Genomic DNA, 13,608 nt, shown 5'->3' with positions numbered 1-13,608 from the left:
CAATGATTTTTTATATATATATTTTTTTGGTCATATAATATGGTTTTCCTTGGCATATTTCTAACTGCCTCTTCATTTACCTTTATTGGTCCCTGATCTGCCACGGCATGTGTTATTCCCCATGAAATCTGGACACTGTGACTTTACTGTTTCAAACATCCTTGTAGCTATACACAGCAGTCACAGCCCTTCTTGATGCAACTGCATTCAGCAGCACTCCCTTGTGTTACCTGACTGTCTTTTGTGTTCCCAGCAGTTCTCAGCCTTCTCTGGTGTTCATCATCATCCTGAGGCTCGCATCTCACAGCACTGTGAGGCTTTCTCAGACAGCTCTGTCATGATGATGTCTCCTCTGGTTTTCTGTATCACCCTGGGACCTTTCTTGACATACATATCTTATTCAACTTCCCTTATGTCCCACAGCACTATGCGGGCTTTTCCTACGTCCTCAGCAACTTTCATGGTACTCTGATGTCCCCTGGCTGTTATCTGGCTCTCTTTGATCTTCCCCAGCTGAATCGCAGCACTTTTTTAATATACCTCTATATCCTCTATGATCTTCACAGGCACCTCTGGCTCACTAATGGTTATTTCCACATTCTTTTTTAAGTTTGACTCAAAAAATTTTCACTCATCTACAAGCGTTCACAGTCACAGAGCCAAAAAGGACTTTCTGGTAAAGCAGCAGTTCAAGCATTCACTTTGTTTCTCTGACAACATTATTTTAAAGAAAATACGAAGCTGTCTTAATGAATTTTGAGAACAGGGGACTGTTACAGCATTTGCAGAAATGTAGGTGAGCAATCTGAGGCTCTTTTACTAAATGGCTGAAGTAAGGTGGGGATTATACCATGGTGAGCATGCCCCGTGTGTAAAAACCCTGCAGTGAATAAGCCTGGCAACGCTATCAAAAATTTCATCCCTAATAGTGGTGCCTTTGCTTCTTTTTGGTAAGATGCATGTCACTGTTCGATGCAAATTCACCTAGTCATTTTTGTAAAGTACTTGAAATATTTGGGTGTTGGGTACTGTGGAAATTCAGGCTGTTGCTATTTTTACATTAGACATCTTTACCCATAATGATTAATGAGAAAACCCTGAGCTGGGTATGACAAAGCAACATTTACTTGCCTACTAGCTGGCCTCCAAACCTGTGTGAGGTTCAAAGTTTTCAAACAGAAAAAAAGAAACAGATGCTGAAGTTTATGAAGCTGTAGAATTGACTTCATTCTAATATCACCTCTTTGGAAAATATACGAGCATGAAATAACATGAGTTACATGCCTTATTAGCTATTTATGTTGTAGCATCATCACCAGACTCATCTCAGCTGGTATTATGTGAGCCAACTGCATGTTCTATGGGGATATCGTTACAGAATCAATATTTCTTCTTCATAAAAATGCCAATGCTCAAGCATGTTCATGTACTTTGACTCTCCCCTTGTCCCCAGTGCTTTGATTGCAGTGAGAATCCTAAAATAAGTTTGTTCCTGTTGCTCATCTTGTGCAAACATGCGCACCCGTTCCTGGTTTCCACTTACAAAGATTACAAAAGAATCCACGCGATATAAATCATACAGTAGTCCATTACATTTTTTTAGTTCCTTAGTCAACCATGTTTTTACTTAGACCCAGCAGCAGATGCCATGTTTAACTGTGCAAGGGCTACATGCTTATGTGCTTACTTTATTTCCTTTACCGCTGAAGTTCTAAAGCAGTCAACAGCACTTTAAATGGGGATTTATTACTGCTTACGTACCACTGAACCACAGGGGAGGGAGGATAAAAATGTTACCGAGTACAGTGGGGTCGATTTCTTTTTGCCTGAAAGGGCCGTTTAGCAGAAGGGGAAGAAGCTGGACCTGGTGCCAGCTATTTTTGCACTAGCCAAGTCCTGTCATGAAAACTGCGCGGGGGCTGTGCTAACCGAACCCTGCAGCAGGGTAAGGTTCACTCCCAGATGTGGGCTTGCACAGACCCCCGGTCCTTCCCTCCCCTCCCCTCGCTCCGCTCCCCACAGCCCCTGCTGGGACAAGTGCAGAAGCCATCTCAGCCAGGTGGGCACAACCAGGTGAAGGCTGTGACGGACTCTGGAGAGCCTAATTCAGCCGGTGACCCAAGCTCAGTCCTGGCCTAACTGAGGATCATTTTTTTTTTTTTTTTTAACATGAAAGCTGAGCTGGACCTGGCAGCTTTTAAATCCTGGAAGACTTGAGGGGAAAGGAAAAACAAAAAATGTTCAATATAGTCTATATTACTTTTGCATCAGATAAACGTTTCTTTCATAGTTTGGCCTCAGTAGGAATTTCCCTGGTGTGACGGATTCCCCTGTGAGCGCAGAGTGGGCATGACCACCTTCCTTCCAGATACAGCTATCGCCGTGGAGGCTGGAGAATAGCCACAGAATAATTTAGGCTCAATTTGACCTCCGGAGGTAATTTAGTCCAACCTCCATTCCACGCAAGGCCAAGTAGATGAGGCTGTCCCCCTGATAATCCTGCTCTGATAGGTGGCCCGTGGCGAAAGTAAAGCCTGCAAGTTTAGATTAGAAAAGCATTTCTTAAACCTCTTGTGAGCACAGACCTCTCCTGCATCATTTGTCTTCCCAAGATTTTCCTGAGTGCAGCACTTCTGGCCAGACTAGGGAACAGCTGACTTCCACTGACTGATAGCAACAGCTCAAATTCCTCCAAGGTGAGGGAGTGAGAATTGATTATAATTTACTCATTTGAAGTGTGAAAATCCATTTCTTTGCCTTGGAAGAACTGCACTGCAGTGAGCAGTTAGACAAGCTTGCATAAGTACTTGCAGCCAGTTCTCATGCACATACCCTGCAGGAAATGAGCAGCACCTAGTCAGTAGATTAATTGCTGTTCTCTATCTTGGTTTTTACTATATATATTTTTATTTTCTGTGACTTACCTGAATTTATGGTTCATACTTCTCAATTCAGAAGGAAAATATTTCTTTTTTTCTCTCTCTCTTACATGTTTCAGACTCCTTGTGGTTCTGTTTGAATCCTTTTTTTACTGGGAAGAATATGCTGAGCTGTCTTTGGCCTAGCAGTGGAGAAGTACCAAAATCGGAGAACTGCTGGTTAACGAGCAGGTTGAACACAGGCAGTGCAAAATTAAGTTTTCTATCACTTTGGTTTTGTAGTCTGCCTCATGGCTGATGTAGCAGCATTACCTCTAGCAATGCTTACTCTTTCCTTAGCCTCTGTATTGATATTTCTCCCAATAACTGAGAAATCTATTTTTGTGAGCATCTTGTGACAACCGGCTCAAGTGACACAGCTATTGAACAAATCTAGGCTAGATTCAGAATAGTAAATTAGAAGGAGAAGTCTTCCCATTCAACCAGCAACAACAGATTAATCTGGACCAAAATTTTGTCCTTCAGCTTCTACTTTGTGTTACAACCATTCCCTTAAAATAGCATTGAAACGAACAAGAAAGGAGGCTGTGGCAGTGCTTCCAGTCCCTCTGCGGAAGGTGTTGGTTCACCCCTAATGCATGATGCACGGCCTCTCCAAAACGCACATCCCATCGGCTCTCAGCATCTGCAGTGTTATAAAGCAGTTCAGAAGAGAAAGGGAAGAATAATTTCTCCAAATGTAACTAGAGAGAGAAGTTTGAGAGAGCCCTGGATATAATTACCTGAGCTGGAGTCCAGCCAGGAGAATGCTGAGCTAAGGAACAGTAAAGTCTTGACTCTGCACAAGGGACCCAGACAAATTTAAAAGAAACTGCAATAACAGAAGTGGGATTTGAGCATCTGGGAAGACGTTTGAAAGACTGAATGACTACAAACTAAGGCCTCTGGGGAGTCTGATAGGAAACAAAAGGAGCAAAATCAAGAGCAGAGTCTATTGGTGATATAAGTGGCACTGACTGTCTTACTCCCAGTCAGTTCTAGCTGGTAAAACTGTATTTTGTACATGACCTAAGAGAAGTAACTTCCCTAAATTCATTTAACTCTCCGCCGAAGCCAAACTACATGAACAAGAATGAAAATAAGACAAGTTCCCTCTGTTGGGTTCTTAAATAGCGATGAATAAGAACTGAGTCAGACCTGATAAATATGGTAAATCTTTAACGTAACACCAGATTAATTAGCCATCTTTACATGGTGCAGGAAGGCTCATGCAGGAAGAAGGATTTCTCTCTGCTGGACTGCTCCCCAGCCAAGGAGACCTGGTCTCAGCCTGGAAGGATTTTACCTTTCATCCCAAATTCCTTAAAGGGTAGTTATTCTAACACTTGGCCACTGTTTCTTGCCAGCACTGGTATCAAACAAGCCTTCAAATTTTCCTTCATTCACACTCTTTTACAAAGTCTTCACAGCTGCAGAACCAGCAAACAGATGTGCCCGACAGAAGGATGGTAAGGGGTGTGCTGTCGACTACCTTTCATTTTAAGGCGCTCTTCTGTTTTTCTTTGTATTTGCTGGGAGTTAAAAGCATGCTCAGGCAGCTACCATTGATCAGACCCTGCACAAAGCTTTTTGGTGCTTCTGGACTGTTCTCATTCAGGCACTCTGAATGGTTTATAAGGTCTGTCAAGGAGAAGTGGTTTAAAAAGGAATGTAAATTAAAAAGCGCAGAGCTGACGGATGAGAGCAGGGAAAGTGGTCCAGGAGGCAATGTGAAAAAATGGAAAAAAGAAGAAAGAAAAAAAAAAAAAGAAAAGGAGGGGCTGGAGGGAAGGTGGCACTTGAGGAAATCCAAGTTGGGTAGCATCCGGGATTTGAAACAGCGTTCTTCCCACTGGCAGGTCTTTTCTTACTTTCCCTTAGCTCTTTCTTTTTTTCACATTCTTTTTCCCCCAGCTTATTTGTGTTATGCCAAGAGGCTTATTTGTCTTTCCTGGCTTATTTGTAGTGCATCTGGATTTAGGCATCCTGATAAATCAGTTCCTCTGAAGACTGTGATCTAAAAATGAATGTTGGGATGGATTTTGAGCTAATTTAAACTGATATACGTCTGACAAAGTGAGATTTAACCATGCAAAATTCTACTGCTTGAGCAAGTGCATAAACAATGAACATTATTCCCCTTCAGTGTGTCAGAAAAAGAAATCATCTGCTCCTTCCAAAGAGATTATTTTAAATTTGAAACACGTACCTATAAATGTCTGTATTTTGCAGTTTTGAAAATCTAAGCATGGAAATGCATTATGCTAACATATATCACACTTCAAGAGATTGTTTTCCACTGAGCACATTATTTTTGAGAAGTGGTAAACCTGTCATTAGTTTTATCTGCCTGAATGTATTGGTTTAATTGTGTTTTATTTGTTTCTATAATATCATGTGTGCTTACTGTGCTCTAGCAGACAAATGTAAGCAGGGGTCAGAGTGCAAGCTCAGACAACAGTCTGCAATTTTCAGCACCCTGCAGGATTTGGCATTTCATTAGTATTTTTTGGTTTTGTTTTATTTTATTATTGAACGCAGAACAAGAGCACCATAGAACTGATTCATCTTGGTCACTGTTCTTATACGACTGGCTCAGAATTGAAAAAATATATTTTAGAGACAGCTTTGCTTCTGATCTTAGGAAAGGCACTGATGGGAATTAGTTAGGCGCTGCTACTTAAAAAAAAGACAGATAATTATAATCCAATTTTTAATCATGCTGCCTTTGAAAGCAAAACAAAATCAGCAATAACCTGAAATCACGTCCCTTGCCACTTTTCACTTTAGTCAGAGGATGCCCGATTCCCACTGATGCCAAGAGCATCACTCCATGTTGAGAGATGAGCTCCGGTGAATTTTGCTGCAGCAGCTACAGAAGTCGCTGCCCCAGGCTTCCCACCCTGCTGCTTTGCTGGAGGCTGACGCCACCCGAGCGACATCGGCAGAAAAGAGCAGGTCACAGTTTCTTCATGGAAAGCCTGGTCGTCTACTTAACATTCACCTCGACTGGGTTTTTAAACTGGTATTTGCACCGGTTGCCCCGTGGAGGTGGAAGCACAGGCTTCCTGCTGCACGCCCGTGCTAATGGAAACCTCTGTTAGAGGGACGGGGTGGCTGAGGGCCACCCTGATGTCAGACAAGGTCCTGGGGACAGCTCACGCTGCTTTGCCACCAGCTGGGCAGTTTGAGCAGAAAGGACAGAGGATGAGCAACCCATGGACACCGGGCTGTAAAACTGCTTACAAAATGGGACAAATGATGGGGATAAGCAGAAAAAGGTTTGTGCTTTTATTGTCATATGCGTGAGGGCCAAGTGCCACCACACCGGTGGTGCTTAGGCCTTTCGTTGTCTCTGAAGACACAAGAATTACACTTGGAGTAAAGTGCAAGGACACGGTGGCCCCCACCGGATCTACCACCTACCATTAGAATTAAAAGCTATCATCAACTTTAAACATTTGGACTTCAAAGGCACAGGCTTGCCAGCCCTAAATAACTGATAGTTCCTGTCCTGTAGTCCAACGGAGACCCAATGTTTAGACATCTAATGCCTTATTTCATTATTCACCACAACCCTGACTAGAAACAAAATACATTTGTCCAGCAAACTGTGCGCAGTCGCTCTGGGAACTGCTGAGCTCCTGCCTTTCTGGTGTGCTGTTGAAAATCAAATTACATAGCTTTAGCAACAGAACTATAATTAGGGTCAATGGAAAACTGTGGGTAGGATAATATTGTGGATTCTGCAATTTTTGTCATGTTGCTCCATAATATGCTAGAAGCCAGTAGTTTTATCGCTCCACAGTGCATTAGCACTGTCGGTGAAACGTCCCCTGCTTCCTGACGTGGAACTGGCCCTTCTGTGAGCACGTTGCCAAGGCTGGCATCCATTCACAGTAATCTGCAACTGTGCTCCTCCTGGAGTCGACGGCAGAGCTCCGGTTAACTTCTGAAGGAGCTGGGCAGGCCTGGGCAGGGAAAACAGGGATGGGATGAGGAAGATGATAGAGCAGCTGAGGGGAAAAGAGGGCATGCCATCGTGTTTCATTATAATCTCTCCAGTTATCGCTGGATCTCATACTGATATCACCAGGAGGTTTGTTCATAGATTAAAATTATGTTGCAACTAAAATTTGATTAGTACTTACTTTCCTGTTCTCCACCACACTCAGGAAATCACTCCTCCAGGCTACTGCTGCTTCTGCCTCTGGGCTCTTGAGTTCATCCTTTTCCTCTTCAGATTTTTTTTGCTTATCCCTCATCCCCCCTGCACATCTTTCTTCCAGCCTTTTCGCGATCTTGCCTCTTGGGGGGCCTCGTTCTCTCCCCCTCCACCATTCCAACCCCAAGATAATCAGCTGTGGGCAGGCTAATGACTGCGATGTGCCGTTGCTGGCCCTTTCAGCCAGGAGAATACACCTCCTGAGATCACTTTTTCAGGATGTCAGGAAACTCAGGCTGATGTTACAAGACTGATATCATAGTTGACAGGCTGCCCAGAATAAAGTTTTTATCAAATAATAATAAAAAAAAATAATAATCAAGCTTTAGCTCTCGTGACTATTGAGGTGGTCTGAAGATGTAATACAGGTTCAAACAATTACAAAGATAATGCAAGATCCAGGCTCAAGCTTCGTTCTGTGTGACAGAAGAGGGAAATAAAAACGAAGGGGAAAAAAAAGTGAGCTAATTGTGAGAAAGAAGCTCAGAAACAGAGCAGGTGGGAAGGAAAACAGGGATGGAGAAATACAGAATGCTCTCATTTTACTGGAAAAGTACAAAAAAACCCCAAACTAAAAAGAAATAGAAGCCTAAGGAGTGAAGAAGGAAAAAAAAAAAAAAAAGGAGGAAGAGGACACAGATCAGTGAGATAAGCTGGGGACTGGTTGAATTCAATTTGAGCACTGCAGCAAAAAGTTCCAGCTATGGAATTGCACTCTGGGTTCTTCAGATTGCAAAATTGTCCTGAAGACACTAGGTCTCCTCTGTGCTTACACAACACCCACCAACTTAGGGACTACCACCACATGAATACTTACTAATGTTAATAATAAAAGACTGAAGTAATTCTTGTGCGCCAGATGACTTGGAGGAACTTCTGCATGAGGCAGCAGAAATAAAGACAGTATAAAAATGGAAATGGAAGTGATCAAAGCAAATGAGCAATTGTTGAGCTCCATCCAGTTCTTGTATTCTTGTATTTCCTGTTTTCTGAATACACTGACATTACAAGTTCCCTTCAAACTAGTTTATGTGTGTATATACATACACACACTCACACACACACACACACACACACACATATAAAATAATTTCTTAGCCTTCTAGGAAAGGAAAGTTGATGTCCTTTCACATGTTACCACATTTAGTTCCCTTTGTATCCTTGGAAGGGCTGGAATTCCAGATCCACAGATTGAAGCAGAGCTCCACAGACAACTCTTACTATATAGAAGTGTATCATCCTCCGTGCAGGCTGCAAGGAGACAAGGCATTCACTTTTTTAGTGGGTCTCAGTAGGAAAACCAGAAAAATACTGCAGGTCAGAAATGCTGGGTTCTGTCCCAGATTCTGGGAGGAACATACCTAGGCACAGAGTCAGCTCTTAACGCAGCTCCTTCTTACGGTCCCAGTTCCTGCCCCTCCTAGCCTAACCTCTCTTTGGCTCCATCCCTGTTTCTCAGTCTCCTTTCAGCTTCGCGTTTTAGTCCTCGCCATTGCCACGTTCCAGCTGTCAGGAGCTAATTCTAGTCCTCGCCCCAGGCTCCCCTGCTTCCAAGCTCCACAGGTCGGTGCCTGGTACTCCAGGTATGCCCTGGTACCTCGCCACGGGGCTGCTCCCCCCGTTCTCCCACCCAGCTCTCTGTTACCCCACACAAGTTTGATTCGAGCGTGTCCTTTCTTGACTGAACGAGGGCAAAGCAGTTTTCAGAGGTTTGGCCAAAGGCTCATGGTACGTACAGCAAAAGGTGCCTCCTTGATACCGGTGTTCATCACCCCTTCCTTCTTCAGAGCGAGGATGGGCTGGGATTTCTGCAGAAAAGCATGTGAATATTTTTAAGGCAAAACGGTATCTTCTTTCTGGCCTGGGACACTTTGGCTAGAATTATCCAAAAGTTTTCAGGTGAGGTGGGTACCCAGCACAGTAACTTTCAGCCATCATAGTTAGCACTTGCTAATATTATTATACTGCAATTCAGCTAGAAAACAGCGACTTAATCAGAGAGTGTGAAAAACCCAGCCACAGGAAGCCTTATCTATATTACCCATAATGTCTACTCCACAAAATAGCTACGTCTACTTTGAAAACTGCTACCGAAGAACTCAGTCCACCTTAAACACATGCACAGTCTCTCTCAGCCTTCCTAGGAGGGGGAAATTGTTACCACAGAGGCAGAAAGGGAGGCACAGATGCATTGGAGGGTGGTTTCGGAGTACCACGGGGGAACAGGCGTCAACTGATTTAACAGATTAAGAGTAACTGAAGCATAGTGTGTGCGTTACAGGGGTGCCAGGAAAGCGGCCAGCAGCAAGGCCTTCTTGAGCTCTACACAGAGAGAGACAAACATTTCTTTTCCCAGAGTTGTCCACGACCTAGGATACGGTTTGCTGCTCTATCAGTTATGCCAACAGTTAATTTGTGTGTGACAGAGCCCAACCTACTCAAAGATCCTTATGACTTGCAGGATCATGGCTTAAAAAATTAAGTTGAAAATTAACTCATGACAGTTTTTTGCTGACTTTACCTCACCAGCTTATTTATCACTTAGCACATGACCTTGGCTGTCGCTGATTTACATATGAAACATAAGAGAGGCTTTTTTCCCAGATCGTGACGTCCGAAGGCATTGCGTGTGTACATAAAATGTATATAAAAGAGAGGAGCTCCATTTTCCAAGTGTGAAAAGGAAATTGTTTTAACTTGAGACAGACGTCATTGGCATACCTTTCCCTTTGTTCCCAAACGTGGTAAAGAGCAATAAAGTTGTTTGTGGACTATAATGTGACGTCACATAAGAATGCACAGTTCTCTTTTTTTTATGCATATATGTATATAACAATCTCAGTGTGGGCATCCAAAGAATTAATGGTTATGAAATCCTGAGCGACAGCAATGTATAAAAGGTAAATGACACATAGCAAAGGAATCTCCCTTCAAATCACATAGCACATGAAACCATTCTGGACTGTGACAGCTACACCACTAGATTTTTTCCATGTTTATCCCAAGTAGCTTAGTAAGCATATCATGCGTGCCATGCACTACGTCTGTGTACCAAAATACAGAGCATGATGACCCCAAGCAATGTCTGCAGCGCTTGTAAGCTTGTGGGAAGGGGGGACTGGCTGATGTTGCTGCTGCTGTGAAGTATTTATTTTAATTATTTTTTGAGAGAGAAGTGACAGATATAGCTCTCATTCTACTACAGCTATTCAGCTGTTACTTTGGTGGAATTATACCTGTATAAATATCTTATAAAAAGAGGTAGGAGTTGTGCACATGTGAGCTAATGAGACTTCAGAAAAGGTTGTCAAGAACGGCACAAGGCATATCTATTATTTTCGATTCAGAGTCAACCCATTTATCTTTTCTGCTTGCTAAAAAGGGCAATTTCAGGGTTTTTCTGGGGACTGAAAAAAAAAGTAATGCTAGATGCAGGCTTCCTTCTGTCCCATATGTCTTAAGTGTACAAAGCTTTTTTTAGAGAATAGCTTTCTTTCAGGGCAAACCAGTTCTTACTAAAAATACTTCTTATGAGATCAGATAAAATGAGAGGAATGTTGCTGGCAGATCCTGGTGCCTTATTTACAAAAAATAAGGCTAAATCAGCCTAATCCCGGCCTAAAATACAAGGAGAGGGCTGAAGAACCTTCCCTGTTCCCCAGGGCCGTGGCTGATGGCCTGAGAGCTATTTCGGTGGTTGTGGTCAGAGGATGCAAAGGGCCCATAGGGACGCCCCTGCTCTAGCCTTCACCCCGGGGCTGGCCCACAGAGACGGATACAGCCACGTGCTGTGGGTTTTGAAAAGGCGTAGGGACAATCTGCATGCCCATCTGGGCACCTGCAGCCACAAAGCACAACAGCATCGCTTAGACTAGTAGGGCCTACCTAGATATGCATCTGTTTAATTTTTAAAATTCACGTCTAGCTATGACAGAGCTAGAAATACAGCAAGGGCTGGCGACATGCATGGAGATGATTCTCCCTCCAGTAGGTCTTGAGGTGGCATCTGGTATGAAAGTAACACTTTGACGGCATTTTAGTATTAATGTCCTCTTGGCTTTGAACTTCACAGTTCTGTCTCCTCTTCCTTCATCCAATGTCTTCTCTCAAGCCTCTAGCACTGAATAGGGCCAGCCCCCCCCCTCCCCCCCAATTTCTGGTGGTGTGTATTATTTTCAGTCTTTGTAGCCCATCACTGAGGCAGACAGCAAGCCCCTGAGGCAGGGGCTTGTGTCATCTATTAAAACCCAAAAGCTCAGTAATTATTTATGATTCATTTGTGGGACGGGATGCCAGTATTTGCTTACATTATTTAATTACATATACGGACCACCCTGTTGAGCAGACAGAAAGACCTGTACCATCAGGAAAAATGAAGGTGATTTTGCAGATTGCATGTGTCGTCAAATGCCTACATCAGTAGACAAATCTACTGCACGTGTACGTTCAAATTAAGCCAAAGCACACTAGTTGCCTTTTAGTTGCTTAAATATTTGTTCACACAAAGCATTGTGACTTGCTTATCCACACAATTACGTGAGACGTATCAAACTAGCTTACGTGTAACTGTGTGGTCTGGTTTTACATCTAGCTTTCTTTAGTCTTCATTTAAGAGCAGAACTGAAAGGTCTGAGAGGGGTTGGGGTCTTTTTCTCCAAATAATGCATTTCCTTATAAAGAATTCATTAACTTACTGTGGTGAAAAACTGTCCCTCCATCAGGTTAATTTTATTTTCGAACTAGAAGAATCCCGGGATCCAGTTGTTCATTTATAATTCAGCACTAAGCTAAAGAAATGGGAGCAGAAAATGCACAGTTGTAAATCACGCGAGCAGACACAGAACAACATAAAGCCGAGCAGCCATTTTAGGTCTTGGGTTGCTTTATGCCCTTTCCACATAATGAAGCCTGTTAAACAAATCCTTATGGGAATCATTCATAAGGTTTGCGTTTTGTACATGAAATTCCAAGTACAAGAGATTAATTTTGTAAACTGAATAGCTTGTGTTCTGTAAAAATTAGTTCAAGGCACTTTTTTTTTTTTTTTAAAGGCTTCTCGCTTTCTAGGTGTAACAATAGTATTATCCTTTTAATAAAATGTAAACCCATTCTCCCTGGAAAAAAAAGAAAGAGATTTCAGTGGGATTATTTCAGTCAGAAGGAATAATGTTGGCAAACACAATTCCTGGTGTATTTTATTCAGAAAGATTCCTAGATAGCTAGATACATGGACTGCATCCTACCTTCTCCTCTGTAACAGAAATCTCTGAAAGAAACAAACTGCTGCCATTTCATTTCAGTCTTCAAAGTGGTAAACTCTACCTGGTAAACGTGTAATTCTAGCCCACTTTTTTTCCTAATGCTTTGTTGATGAATTTACCACTCTTTCCCTTCCCAAAATTTGCTTGTGGATAGATGTATTATTTTTCTCAGTGAGAAATAAACCAGGTGTCCATTCAACCCAAAGGCTGTGCATTCATTATTTCTATTTAAGTCAATTAGAATGGTGCAGATGCCTCTTCTATTTGATGATTTGCTTCCAGAGAAAGATTAGAGAATTAATTAAAATACACAATCTAATTGACCTGAAATCATAAGATTTTGTTTCTAGGAAACAACTTACGAGTACAGATGAATCTAAAGTTGTGCGTTTATAGCTAAGTATAGAACCTATCATTTCAAGCTGCTCCACCAAAGTTTGAGCGTGAGATTAGTTTTCAGACGGCGAGTCTAATTTAATTTCAGAATGGAGAGTACAGCTTAAGATTCCCAACACCCAGAGACCTTGGTGGGGGCGTGGGGGGGGGGGGGGAAACATGTGATTTTGGTTTCAGTTAATTTTAGATTTATTTCTGTTTATGAGATGAGTTGTCTATTTCTAAAGTGTTTTCATTTTGGCAGACTCCTCAAACGAAAGGCTTATTTCGAGACGTTTCCTATTGAGTAACTGGTGTTGCTGCTGCTGAGAGGCAAAGGAAGACACACAATGCTGAAGGGAACGTATGGCAGTGTCATGGTAATGACAGGCACGAAACCAAAGACTGCCAATATCTTTCCTTCCATCACAGAGGAGCTTAACAGGCAGCGCAGAGGGAGAACACAGCATACAGCATTAGCAGATCTAGCCCTCCAACCTTTTGGGTGAGCTCTACCAGCCCGTGTATTCTGAACACGGATTATGATTTGTGTTTCATGCGATCATTGCTTCTAACCCTTTCCTTTTCTTGCAAAAAGACTCACAGTCAGCTTTGCAAATCATCTGGTTTTGGAGAGCATAGGTGAACACAGCTGGGGTTAAACCATGACAACAAGGATTCTTTATCATTTATTTCCACTGTGCTAAAGCCACCAGAAGCCAGCAAAGCAGAATTCTGCACGATACTCCCATTTGGACAAAGTGACAGTTAAGTGAAATAGCGGCAAAATTCTGTCTTTTGAGGTGAATATTCAAAAATCTTGGCATTT

The 13,608-nt window shown here is 42.5% G+C and overlaps 1 long non-coding RNA gene across 1 annotated transcript; it reads right to left on the bottom strand.

The window, feature by feature from the left end:
- Positions 1-1,202: 1,202 nt before the first annotated feature.
- Positions 1,203-12,448, bottom strand: LOC308072227. Its single transcript, XR_013931588.1, has 2 exons — positions 8,880-12,448; positions 1,203-8,394 (listed from the first exon to the last, which is right to left on the bottom strand). It is a non-coding gene; the product is annotated as an uncharacterized lncRNA (long non-coding RNA).
- Positions 12,449-13,608: the final 1,160 nt, after the last annotated feature.

Source organism: Falco punctatus, assembly GCF_963210335.1.
Source record: "Falco punctatus genome assembly, chromosome: 12".
Classification (NCBI taxonomy): Eukaryota; Metazoa; Chordata; class Aves; order Falconiformes; family Falconidae; genus Falco; species Falco punctatus.
This window is presented reverse-complemented; position numbering and strand designations above follow the sequence as displayed.